The 14,297-nt window shown below is 36.3% G+C and overlaps 1 protein-coding gene across 20 annotated transcripts in view; it reads right to left on the reverse strand.

Annotated features, from left to right (window-relative positions):
• The window catches only part of MTERF1 (mitochondrial transcription termination factor 1), a 547,773-nt gene that overhangs the window by 231,352 nt on the left and 302,124 nt on the right, over nt 1–14,297 (reverse strand). For 17 of the 20 annotated variants that reach the window (XR_007479181.1, XR_007479178.1, XR_007479180.1 and 14 more), the window contains one exon: nt 13,496–13,639. The exons of 2 other annotated variants lie outside the window; for them this stretch is intronic. The gene's annotated coding sequence lies outside the window, so the exon portion shown is untranslated. Of the gene's footprint in view, nt 1–1,366; nt 4,672–7,805; nt 7,885–13,495; nt 13,640–14,297 lie in introns of those variants that run through there. One more of the 20 variants, XR_007479187.1, reaches the window with a different exon arrangement.

Consider the following 14,297-nt stretch of genomic DNA (forward strand, 5'->3'; position numbering starts at 1 on the left):
ATAGATGGAGAGATATACCATGTTCTTGGATTGGAAGAATCAACATTGTGAAAATGACTCTACTACCCAAAGCAATCTACGGATTCAATGCAATCCCTATCAAACTACCACTGGCATTTTTCACAGAACTAGAACACAAAATTTCACAATTTGTATGGAAACACAAAAGACCCCAAAGAGCCAAAACAATCTTGAGAATGAAAAACGGAGTTGGAGGAATCAGGCTCTCTGACTTCAGACTATACTACAAAGCTACAGTAATCAAGACAGTATGGTACTGGCACAAAAACAGAAAGACAGATCAATGGAACAGGATAGAAAGCCCAGAGATAAACCCACGCACATATCGTCACCTTATCTTTGATAAAGGAGGCAGGAATGTACAGTGGAGAAAGGACAGCCTCTTCAATAAGTGGTGCTGGGAAAACTGGATAGGTACATGTAAAAGTATGAGATTAGATCACTCCCTAACACCATACACAAAAATAAGCTCAAAATGGATTAAAGACCTAAATGTAAGTCCAGAAACTATCAAACTCTTAGAGGAAAACATACGCAGGACACTCTATGACATCAATCACAGCAAGATCCTTTTTGACCCACCTCCTAGAGAAATGGAAATAAAAACAAAAATAAACAAATGGGACCTAATGAAACTTAAAACCTTTTGCACAGCAAAGGAAACCATAAACAAGACCAAAAGACAACCCTCAGAATGGGAGAAAATGTTTGCAAATGAAGCAACTAACAAAGGATTAATCTCCAAAATTTATAAGCAGCTCAGTAACAAAAAAACAAACAACCCAATTCAAAAATGGGCAGAAGACCTAAATAGACATTTCTCTAAAGAAGATATACAGACTGCCAACAAACACATGAAAGAATGCTCAACATCATTAATCATTAGAGAAATGCAAATCAAAACTACAATGAGATATCATCTCACACCAGTCAGAATGGCCATCATCAAAAAATCTAGAAACAATAAATGCTGGAGAGTGTGTGGAGAAAAGGGAACCCTCTTGCACTGTTGGTGGGAATGTAAATTGATACAGCCACTGTGGAGAACAGTATGGAGCTTCCTTAAAAAACTAAAAATAGTACTACCATATGACTCAGCAATCCCACTCCTGGGCATATACCCTGAGAAAACCATAATTCAAAAAGAGTCATGTACCAAAATGTTCATTGCAGCTGTGTTTACAATAGCCCGGAGATGGAAACAACCGAAATGTCCATCATTGGATGAATGGATAAAGAAGATGTGGCACATATATACAATGGAATATTACTCAGCCATAAAAAGAAACGAAATTGAGCTATTTGTAATGAGGTGGATAGACCTAGAGTCTGTCATACAGAGTGAAGTACATCAGAAAGAGAGAGACAAATACCGTATGCTAACACATGTATATGGAATTTAAGAAAAAAAAAATGTCATGAAGAACCTAGGGGTAAGACGGGAATAAAGACACAGACCTACTAGAGAATGGACTTGAGAATATCGGGAGAGGGAAAGGTAAGCTGGGAGAAAGTGAGAGAGTGGCATGGATATATATACACTGCCAAACGTAAAATAGATAGCTAGTGGGAAGCAGCCGCATAGCACAGGGAGATCAGCTCCGTGCTTTGTGATCGCCTGGAGGGGTGGGATAGGGAGGGTGGGAGGGAGGGAGATGCAAGAGGGAAGAGATATGGGAACATATGTATATATATAACTGATTCATTTTGTTGTAAAGCAGAAACTAACACACCATTGTAAAGCAATTATACTCCAATAAAGAAAAAAAAATAATAGCTAACACAAACACACAAAAAAGCTCATCTTGAATAATCTACCCTGCTTGCTTCAGGTGGGTTGGATAAAGGATAAAATTAACCAGATGGAAGTGGGGGTAAGTCAATCAACAAGTCTACTGAGTGCCCAGCATCCTACCAGGAAGTTAATCAAGAGTAGATAAATTATTTGTATTATTTTCATGAGAAAGACTGTTTGTACTCAATTATCTGTTTCTAAAGGAAGTATTCTTAATTCCCACCATGATAGCTCTTATGCTGTTAGTACTTGGTGCAGGGAATGTGCTTGATGAATTTGTGTTGACTTTTCTCTGCTAGCCAACATGAAGGCTGCCAGACCATGCCAAAATCAGCACTAAAGCTATTTCTCATGAGTAACAGCAATAATATTCTTTTCCTTTATAGAACCTTTAATCCAAGAATCTTAAGCCTATATAAACATTTACTTAACAATATACTCAAAATCTCAGTATTTAGTTAATGGGGAAATTCAACTAGATGCAAGAACATGGAAATAAAAATAGAACCCAGAACCTTGACTCATAATGGTCTTTCAATACTACTGTCCCTGCCTAACCATTCAAGGAAAATCAAAAATTACAGAGGTTTCAGCAAGATAAACAACTAAGCTTTTCCAACCCCAGCGGATGATTCACTATTTCTCTTTTCTTGCTTTTTAAGATTATGTTTAATTTTTTTCATTTTTATTACATTTTATTTTACACAGTGAGAGCTCTGAATGCCAAAGGATGGGGAAATTGAGCTGATTATGACTATCTCAATATCTTGGGTCTGCAAAAAAATTTGGCAATATTTGAGCAATAAGGTTTCTTTGGATATTTACAGAACTTCCTGTTGGAATAAAGTACTGTCAAAACCTTTCTCTTGGTTCTTAAATAATTCTTTTTCTAAACTGAAAGGGCAGAAAAAGTCTGGAGGACTAATTTTTGGAGGACTAAAACATGATGATGCATTAAATTTCCAATATTCTGAGGTTCAGCAGATTATGAAGAGAGGTTTGAATTCCACTATTTGGGATTTAGGATAAGTCAGCAGAAGCTAGGTAGAAGTTTAAGAAAATTCATAGTGAAACTAAGATTTCATGACATTATATTTAATAGACAACAAACTCTCTTTGAATACAAATGAACATTAATAAGCTGATCATAAATTAATCATTTCCTAATAAAAGTAGACCCGGGCTTCCCTGGTGGCACAGTGGTTGAGAGTCCGCCTGTCGATACAGGGGACGCGGGCTCGTGCCCCGGTCCGGGAAGATCCCACATGCCGCGGAGCGGCTGGGCCCGTGGGCCATGGCCGCTGGGCCTGCGCGTCCGGAGCCTGTGCTCCTCAACGGGAGAGGCCACAACAGTGAGAGGCCCGCGTACTGCAAAAAAAAATAGACCCACCAGGGTCTCAACTTGACAACATTTTGATTAATTCATTGTTGGTTGATTGATGATTATTCTGTCTTGAATCACAAAGGCTTTGAACTGAAGTATCTTCTTATAAAATAATAGTATTACATTAAAAAAAAGTAATTTTATTTAACTCATTCCATTTGTGTATCCCTTCATTTAGGTCTGTGTTGGCCAGGGGTCTGATCCTGTCCAGCACACAACTAGTCAGTTCTCAGAAAGCAGCTTGACAGTGAAGATTCTATTAAAATATCCCCACATTTCCCTGAAGCTGAGTGTACTTCACAAGGGGAGTATAGAGAAAGATGCGGATTTTTCTTTAGTTTACGTTTTGAGCCTCCTATCAATTACTCTCAATCATCCTTGCCAGGGACCTACAATGAAGTTGTGATGTCATAAGCTGCATAAAAAGATATATTAAAGCTGACACTTAATATGGAAACCCAAGATACCACAGGAAACAGATCTCGATTTAGTTACCAGTTACATTTTAGTGGAATGCCAAATTGTATGTATTATTGGAGGTATACATTTGTCTTTTTTTTTTTTTAGATTAGGTAAGATCTGTCCATCTGTCCATCTCTTATTGTTAAACCTGCTCTGAAATAATAACTGATGGGTAATTTCTAATTTTCGAAGAACTTTAGTATTACTTAGTACATTAACTGCTCATCTCACAAGTGCCATATGAGATAATTTGGTTAAGCATTATTATCCCCACCATTGTCACTTGCTCTAAGTGGCTCAACCGAATTGGTATTCTAATCTAGTCCCCTGATTTTACATCCAACAATCCTCCCTCTCCACCAGAGTTGTTTTCTTACAATCCTAAAATACGTGTGGATTAGCCTTTCTAACCCAGCTCATTTCTATTAAAATATGGCTACTATCCTCATCTTTATTTTCTTGTACTGTTTCCATAAGAACTGAATCACCACATAAATCCCCATTTCTAAGCAAAACTTCTCTTTAGTGTTGCGATAAATTATTCAATAGATTTATCCTGTATCCTAAAGGCTGATGAACTTCATTGTGGAGTGTTATCTTACCTACACTTAAAAACCATTCAAAATATAAACAGCTGCACACCTATTGGACCAAGTCTGCATGACAAAATCCTTTATAAATTTTTTTTAAATTTCTGAAATTCCCATAGGCTACTCCATGCAGGGGGGAGGGGAAAATAAGAAATATTCACAGTATACTCAGCTGTTTGAAATGGTTGAGCCAACTTTACTACTGTACCATGGGAGAAATCCAAAGACCAACAAACCAGGTTCGCTATAAGTCTCTTCATTATTATGCTCTCTGCTATAACAAAGTACTTTATCTGGCATCAAAATTACATTAATGCTCTGTTCACACTGCTCTTGCAAGAAACAAACACTTCTTTGTGTCTGAGTTTTCCACATGGTTGCCCTGATGAAACATATGCCATTGGAGGACAAATATATTGCTGCAAGTAAAAAAAGAGCAAATTAATTCCAGAACCTAGTTAGAGATAAAAGATACCATTTCCTTATTTTTGAAATGCAACTTATATAAAATGTCACACTGGGCTTTATTTGTGGAGGAAAAGCATGCTGCAACTTCATAGCTGACAATTTTTCTAACTTGACATTTTGTCCATTGCAAAACTGCTGAACAGAGTTGTGGGCAACTTCTTTCCACTGCTTCTGGCTAGTCCATTCAGTAAATCTTAATGTTACTATTGAAGATGCATGAGCCACCCAAGGCTTTAGCAACCTGATTCCAAAAATCTCTGTAATGTTTTGGTACAAATGCAAAGAGCCAAATTTTGAAATTTCCTGGATCAGAAAGAAACCCTTTCTCAGGAGGACTTGAAGTACTTCCTTTTTCTGATTGAGCTGTGATTGTACAGACCCTCCTTGAAAATTTTGGTACCTCTGCCAGAAACTGCAGAATAAAAGGAAGATAACTGTAAATTCTTCTTAATTGTTATCCATAAAAATTAGCAGTAAGTACATATTTCATTTAGTAATTATTTGCTGGAACACCTGATCCAATAGAAGAGAGATTTTTACACATGAATAAGATGATTTCACTCTCAATCAGCACATCTAAGCCAGTCTGCTTCCACATTTCAGACTGAAGCTGAAGTAAAACTGTTTTCCAAATAACTGGATGAAAAGAGAAAATTAAAACAAGTTTTAACAGTTATGCAGGGTACAATCTGAATGAATTAAAGATTTGTGTGTGTTTATTTTCACTGAATTTACGTGTAACAGGTTATGAGCTTAGACTTAGCCTTGGATATTTCCATGGAAGCTAACAGAAACAGTATGCTGACCCTAAAATTCTGATATGACATTCATTCTTTGAAAATAACACACACCTCTTCCATCACCATGCAGCCCAGTTTCTGAAGTATATAGAGCAATTCACAAATAATGAATGGAAGAATAAATAGGAATAGAGTGTTGGCTTTTTGGTAAATGATGCCTTCTTTCTCTTGGGAGACATAACCGTTGCTTCTCATACAGAGTGCTCTTGAAAAAAATAATTTGATCTTGATGCTAATGGTCAAGTGTCAAAGAAGTGTAGGGAAGGATGCAAACAAGTGCTAGTCAGAACTTTACTAAACTGATGGCCATGTCCTATTCCCACTTCAGAATTTGTCCCTATATCAATTCTCTTTAAGGAAAAAATAACAGGAAATTAATGGAAAAGATTACTGCTTTAACCCCATTTTAAAAAATCCTAGACTATAACCCTTCTCTGGAATTTAAAAATTGGTCTTGAAATACTTTGGTCCTCAGCGTTTTGGAGTTAGTACTACATTGCATCCTGGAGTAGAAGGACTTTTGCAGGTTTGCAAAAAGTCTCTGTAATAGCAACAGCGAAAAGTCTCTCTTGGGTAATATTTGCCCAGTGTATCTGAGTCTCCCCATATGCAGAATTCCCAGTGGCTTCAAGGAGATTTTACATCCTAGAAATAGGTTGTAAAATCCCAGATCTCACCCAACACTTAGAAGAGGGGACTATACTTTTCTTCCACTTTGACATCTTAGTCACAAATATTCTCTATCTTGTTAAAATCAATTAAAAGATAAAATATGTCATGTTAAAGTAACAAAATAGAAGAATCTAATGGATCTTGAGTGTCAAAATACAAGCACAGTCAGCCAAAAGAATAAGTTTTCCAATTCAAATTATGTTTGTGGATGGTTTTGTCAGGTAAGAACAAGAAGAGAGGAATAAAATATAAATAGCTGCAATATAATAAAAAGAGATAGACTACTATATGACTACAGTCACTAATTATAGAATAAAATGTGAATGACAGAATGGCTTTGCTTTATACAGAGAATTAGAATGGAGCTTATCATAGTTAATAGGAAGGAGAGTTGAAGGGACTGAGGGGAGGGTTGCTACAAGAGAAAGAGGGGTTTGTTAAATTTATTGAATATCTACTACAGGTTTACTACACGTACTATATTAATAGCTTAAAAACAAATTATTCAGAGGTATAATTGTTTACAGACACAGTTCACCCTAAGCTTATAACATTTTAGATTTTTGAATGGCTTATCCTGTTGGTGCTCTGCAGATGAATGATCTGGTCATTCAGGCCACTTGCCTCTGAATGGCAGGGAATCGCATTTAAATTAGAAATTATGTGGAGCTGATGGAAATAGCCCCCATGTCAAAGGAATTGGGTTCTATCCTCTATCTTGTCTTTAAGGCACAACAGGGCCTTTCATGGTTAGTGTACAACTTCAACCAACACTAGGGCACTAGGGCCTGGCTCACATTCATCAACTAACATATGAAAACGGGCTATTTTAGTGGAAGAGTAAAACAAGGTGCAACTGAATAAATGTTAATTCATTTAAATGCTTCATCATAAGATCCTAAAAGGTATAAGATTTGACTCCTGAAATTATGAGGGATCTGAGATTTCTTTTTCCTCTCTGCTAATGTTAATTGTCATCTACCTAATAAAACTCTAAATCCATAACCTTTTATTCCTAAAATGTATCATTCCTTATATAGGAATTATCCTGAGGAAATAATCTCTATAAATTCTGGCTATAATAGTGTTATTTATAATAGCCCCAAATTTAAAGCATCATAAATATCCATAAATGTGATATTTGTTAAATGAATTAGAGTTAAAATGTAATGGGAAATGATATTTTTAAAGAATGGAGGGCTTCCCTGGTGGCGCAGTGGTTGAGAGTCCGCCTGCCGATGCAGGGGACACGGGTTCGTGCCCCGGTCCGGGAGGATCCCACATGACGCGGAGCGGCTGGGCCCGTGAGCCATGGACGCTGAGCCTGCGCATCCGGAGCCTGTGCTCCGCAAAGGGAGAGGCCACAACAGTGAGAGGCCCGCGTACCGCAAAAAAAAAAAAAAAGGATGGAAAGAATGCCAGTGAAAATGGCAGAGTAGGAAACTTCAAGGGCCCATCCCTCAACAGAAACACTGAAAACGCTTTCTAAAAATGTCAGAATCAACTTTGTCAGAACAATGGAAGATAATCAAAGATTTACAGCAGTCAAGCAAATGCTTAATCAAGAAACCCTCTGAAACCCAATAGGAGAACTTTGTGGTGTTTTAACTTACCTTTGTCCCACCCAACTCTCTCTAGCACAATGACAGTCTTAAGGACAGCAGCCTACATCCCTGGTATGGATTCCTGGTGCTGGTGGAAACAAAGAGGACTTTATTCCCAAAGAATCAATTACTTTACATGCAAATAGATTAAGTTGCCCAATTAAAAGACAGAAATTGGCAGAATGAATTTTTTTAAAAAAATGATCCAACTCTACAACGATACTATCCTGTCTTTAAGAGACTCACTCACTTTAGATCCAAAGGCACAAATAGGTTGAAAGTAAAAGGATGGAAAAAATATATTCCATGCAAATAATAACCAAAAGAGAGCTGGGGCTTCTATATTAGTATTTGGTAAAATAGATTTTAGGTCAAAATTATTATAAGAAACAAAGAAGAACATCATATATTGACAAAAGGGTCAATATATCAAGAAGATATAAAAATTATAAACACATACACACATAACAACAGAGCCCCAAGATGAAGCAAAACTTGACAGACTTGAAGGGAGAAATAAGAAGTTCCATACCAGTAGTTGGAGACAATTATACCCCACTTTGAATAACGGATAAAACAACTAGACAGAAGATTAATAAGGAAATAGAGGACTGGAATAATACAAAAACTAACTAGACCCAAGACACACATACAGAACATTCCACCCAACAACAGTAGAATGCACATTATTCTCAAGTGCACTTGGAACATTTTCCATGGTAGACCATATATTAGGCCACAAAATCGGTCTCAACAAATTTTAAAAGATTGAAATTATACAAAGTATCTTCTTCAGACCACATGGAATGAAACCAGAAATCATTAACAGAAGGAAAATTGTCACTCACAAATATGTGGAAATTAAACAACATACTCTTGAACAACCAATGGGTCAAAGAAGAAATTACATAGGAAATAAGAAAATACTAGTTGAATGAAAATGAATCCAAGGAGTCTGAAGGATAAAATGAAATCATTAAAATGTAAAAGTATATATATATTCACATGGGAAGATGAGCTCACATTACATCAAGTTTAAAAAGAAAAAGGCCAGCTGAAAAATGTAGATGTGTACAGTAGGATCCTATTAAAATACCTCATACACACATATTCACACAAGCAGAAAAGCATCTGAACAGATCATAGAAAATACCCATTATGATTATCTTTAGTTGATCACCTTTGATATTTATTTTTCTTTCTGTTTATCCGTATTTTCTAATTTTCCCTAGTGAATATGTATTACTTGAGTAAATTTTAATTAAAATTTAATAAAATATAAAGTCAAATGAAAAATAAAAAGTTATTATGAGGAAATAATTGCACATGTGGTTTTGGATAGGATTATTTCTTCAGTTACTATACTTCAAAACATAAATTCACTGAAACAAGCAGATGAAGAAAAGGACATAGAGATTATTTAAAACCAGCAAAATATTGCATGCATATTACAGGCAAATTTCAACAAAATTATTACATGATGTAGACTTTTGAAGAATTTTTTAATCAGAATATTTAGCTACTGCCCTGATTTCTCTTTGATGTGATTTACAGTTGGATAACTTTGGCTTCAAGGAGAAAGTAAACATACCCTAGCATTAAGAAACACTATTTCAGGTGAATGATTATTTCATTGCTACCAGTATTTGGAGCAGGCATTTCAAGATGATTGATCCTCTGAGGGAAAGAAAGGAATTTCCCCTTTTCGACAATCTGGGGCTCTTTAAAACTCAGTAGTGCTTGCTTTGTTTCACATTGTTGGAAATCCCGCTTTGCATTATATTAGTTTCAAGGATAAAAATGTTGTGGGAATAAAACATCCAAATACATTTTTTTCCTCTGGAGCCTTGTCTTTATTCTAATGTGAGAAAACTTTTATCATCTCAAAGTCATGTGTAAATTTGGTAAGGAAAACTCAAGTCATAAAATGTGAATCAAATCATAAAATATGGACTTAACTGGCAATGGAAAAGCAAGAAGAGGCTTCTTTTTTCTTTATTTCTGACCTTAGTACCAAATTGGATTGTCTTTATGAAAGAATTAAGCTTGAGAACTCCACTGCCCCATCACAGAACAAACAGGGAGACTGACAGTACTCTTTCCATTATTTTCTGTAATATGAAATGCTATTCAGTGGGAGAATTGTTTTAAAATTCCAAATTTAAAAAAACACACGAATAATGTAAGGATTAATGTATGTTTGTAAAACATTCAAAATTTCTCAAAAGAAATCCAGTTCCACATGACCCCTGACATTTCTTAGCCCTGCATCCTGTTTCTCACTAGCTTTGTTCTCAGAGAAAAGGACCTCGTCTTTTTCCCTTACTCACTACACTGACTTTTCTAGTTTTCCTCAACAGTTATCTAAGTGATGGACCTTCCCCATTTTTGTATGTGAAGTATGCCGTCCTCTCTGGCCACAAGCAGGAACTTCTTATGTGTGTTAATTGTATATCTATTTATATCTAATTTATGACAAATAGTAAAATGACACTGCATAATGAATTCAAGGAGAAAAAAATGACAATTGTAATGTCTCAGAGCTACCTAGAGAGAAATTACAGACCTCCTCCTAGATATGAATTGCTGAAAATCAAGACAAAAATGGTCTGGCTTTCTCTGTCCAGAGGATATCTATGAGGTACACTGTTAGAAAAAGAGTTTCCCAACTGAATTTTTTTGCTTGTTTTCATCCACTGTCATTAGATTGTGTATAATTTCAGAGTCAGAAACATTTCCTCAAACATATTCCAGTGCCCTAGATGTTTATTAGACTCAATGAATTTTAATTCATGTTTCTAATGATTCCCTGCAGAGTTGGGAATCCAAATAGGCACTGGGAGGAAGATCCAGCCATGAGGCCAGTGTAGGCTCTTCTCTCATTGCCAGTGTGATGTCAGCTGACAAGGCCAGTAGCAAAATTAGAGGGCCCCCTCCATGGGCTGATGCTGGTGTTTTATCCTCTACAGACCCACAGCTCTTTAATACTCAACCCATTAGTATTTGCTCATTTCAGTTTCTACCACTACCAAAAAAAAGACAGTTTTCGTAGTAAGACTGACTTCTATTATCTTACTTAGAAATCATAAGTGATATTAATTAATTTTTTGTTCTTCATTTTTAAGTAACATAAACCAACAATGGAATATGGAAAAATAGTGTTGGGGACAAGAATAAACATTTTACTTAATATCAATTGAATGCATATGATGGAGTATAGTATTCAGAATATTTTTCCATCTGTTAAATCTGTTATTCTAAAACTGGAATTCAGAGATAAAGCAAGTACAGAAACAGTGTGCCTGACATATAATAATAATGTACCTTAGTTATGAATGTTGAACTGATGATAAATTAATAAGTAAACAGTCCTTCTAGCACAGTTTTGGGTGCCATTGTGTCTGTTTCTTAACTCTCTATTTTATTCCACTGGTGGATTTGTCTATTCCTGTGATAATTCCATACTGGCTTATAGTGTGCCCTGATATCCAGCAGAGTATGGACCTTGTAGTATCTTTGGCAGATGCCAGAATTAGACCTGTTTCTCCTTTCTGGACTACACACACTGATTCCTTTTTATAGATGGAAATTACACAATACCAGAACACAGGCACTAGTCAGAGTTTTAATTTCCCTTTATTTCTTATCAAGTAGAATGCCAGGTAATACCGATATATTTCCTGCTCTTCTTTCAACCCTCTACTGAACGTGAGACTCTTCAACAATCTGAACTGTTCTGAGTCTCAGAGCCGGCACTAATCTCTCATTAATCTCAGAGGTATCCATGTTGGGGGGATCAACAGAAACAACAGAAGAGTTTTCCACCCTGCAGCTAAGTTTTTGCAGGCATGACTGAGCTATTGAACTACAGGGAGTTTTCTCATCTATGAACATAGTATATATCTTACTTACTTACTAGAAAATTCTTTATTGTTTCCAGAGCTGTCTATAAAATTTCTTACTAGGTGCATTGTATATTTATTCCTATTTTGAATGGGGTATTTTCTTCTAATGCATTTACTAACTGGTTATTGATCACAATAGGAAAATCTTACTTTTGTTCTGTTTTGGGTTTTTTTGCAGTAGTCTTTTGGAGAATGATGTTATTGAAGAAACTTTATCTGCAGAAAAGCATATGTCTCAATAAAGTTTCACAAACTCAGTACAGCACCCAAGTTGAGAAAAGATGCCTCCTTTGTTCTCCCTTCCCATCACCGCCTCCACCCGAAGAGTAACTGCTATCGTAACTTCTAACACCGTGGAACAATCTTACCTCGTTTTCAATTTTGTATAAACGGACTCAGCATGAACTCTTTTGTGTTTGGCTCCTTTCATCCCACATTATGTTTGCAAGATTCATCCTTATTGTATATAGTTGACATTTATACATTCTTATTGCTGAATAGTATTTTTTTTTTTTTTTGCTAATATACCACAATTTGGTTGTCCACCCTACTTTTAAGGGCATTGGGTAGTTTGGGGCTATTACAAATAGTACTTCTATGAACATTCTTCAACATGTCTTGTACATTTGAACTTATTTATGCGTTTTTGTTGGTTTCACGCCTAGGAATGGAATAGCTTAGTCACAGATTTAAAAGGTACTGCCAGAGTTTCCCTGGTGGTGCAGTGGTTAAGAATCCGCCTGCCAACGCAGGGGACACGAGCTTGAGCCCTGGTCCGGGAAGATCCCATGTGCCGTGGAGCAACTAAGCCCGTGTGCCACAACTACTGAGCCTGTGCTCTAGAGCCCACGAGGCACAACTACTGAAGCTTGCGTGCCTAGAGCCCGTGCTCTGCAACAAGAGAAGCCACCTCAATGAGAAGCCCGTGCACCGCAACGAAGAGTAGCCTCTGCTCGCCACAGCTAGAGAAAAGCCCGCACACAGCAACAAAAGACCCAATGCAGCCAAAAATAAAATAAATTTATGGGGAAAAAAAGGTACTGCCAAACAGATGTCTACAGTAGTTGAACCAATTTATAGTTCCATCAGCAGTGTATAAGAGTTCCAGTTTAACTTAGTACATAAACCATCAGTATTCCAGAGTTCCAGTTGTTCTATACCCCTGTTGACACTTGGTATTCTGTACCCTTTTCTAGTCATTTATTGTAGTAGTGTGTAGTATTATGACACCGTGGCTTCAATTTTGCTCTTCTCTGATGACTAATGAAGCCAGGCACCTTTCCAATTGTGTCTAGACCATTTGGATATCATTTGTGAAATACTTGTTTAAGCCTTTTCATCATTTTTGTTTTGTGTTTTCTATCTTTTTTTTATTGCTTTATAGGAGTTTTTTAAACATCCTGGATATGAGTCCTTTGTCAGATGTATGTATTGCCAACAGCTTCTCCCACTGAGGACTCTTTAATGGTGGCTTATGGTGTAATTTATCATTTTTTCTTTATAGTTACTGCTTTTTGTAATGAGTTTTAAAATTTTTGTCTACTCCAAGTTTATGATGATGATCAAGCTATTGATTACTAGATGCCATTGCTCCATGTGGCCACTTTGTTAAACCTTCTTGTTGGTTCCAATAATTATGATGTGAGATTCTTGTTTTTTTTCTTTTTTGGTAGGTAATCATATCATTTGAAGTTATCAACCGTTTTAGGTCTTGCTTTTCATGTAAGTCAAGAAGTAACTGAAACGTATGACTAAATTAACATAAACACCATAAGATTGTATTGTTTTACATACCGGGACATTCCAAGATAGGGTGGCAGCAGGTACAGCATGTCAAGTTCCAGTTCTGCTTTAATGAAAGTCTCTTTGCTTTGTTATCCTCCTATGTTAACTTCATCTTCAGGCTGGTAGCCAGGTATTGCAGTAAGCCCTGGTTTGCTAAGAAATATGTAGGAAATGTTTCATCATGATTGAATGTTAATTATTACCAAATGCTTTTATTGCTATGATTGAGTTAATACTGTTTTATTCCCTTAAAGTGTTAAGTAATATACCAATTTATTTTCTAGTTTTGAACCATCCTTGAATTCCTCAGGTAAAAATATTCTTAAATATCTTCTTTTAATCTCCTGCTGGATTCAATTTGCTAATATTTTATATAACATTTTGGATTCTTTGTTTATAACAGAATGGGCCTATAATTTTATTTTCTTGTGTGGTCCTCAGCTTAATTTGGTATCAGGATTAAGCTGAGTGGCTTAATTCCTCGTATTTTTCTGATATATTAGAAATTGCAGTTGATCCTCATTATTTGTGCATTCTGTATTTGTGAATTTGACTACCAGCTAAAATGGATTTGTAGCCCCCAAATCAATACTTGCAGCACTTTTGTGGTCATCTGTAGACAAATGCAGAGAGGTGAAATTTTTGAGTCATCCCACATGTGCATTCCCAGTAGAAGTCAAACAAGGCGATGCTCTGCTTTCTTGTTTCAGCTCTCCTACTGTGATCAAGTATCTTTTTCATGGCCTACTTAGTGCCATGTCTTTTGCATTTTTTGCTTTTTGTTGGTGATTTTGCAGCTTAAAATGGTCCC

This window comes from Orcinus orca, chromosome 9, assembly GCF_937001465.1.
Source record: "Orcinus orca chromosome 9, mOrcOrc1.1, whole genome shotgun sequence".
Classification (NCBI taxonomy): domain Eukaryota; kingdom Metazoa; phylum Chordata; class Mammalia; order Artiodactyla; family Delphinidae; genus Orcinus; species Orcinus orca.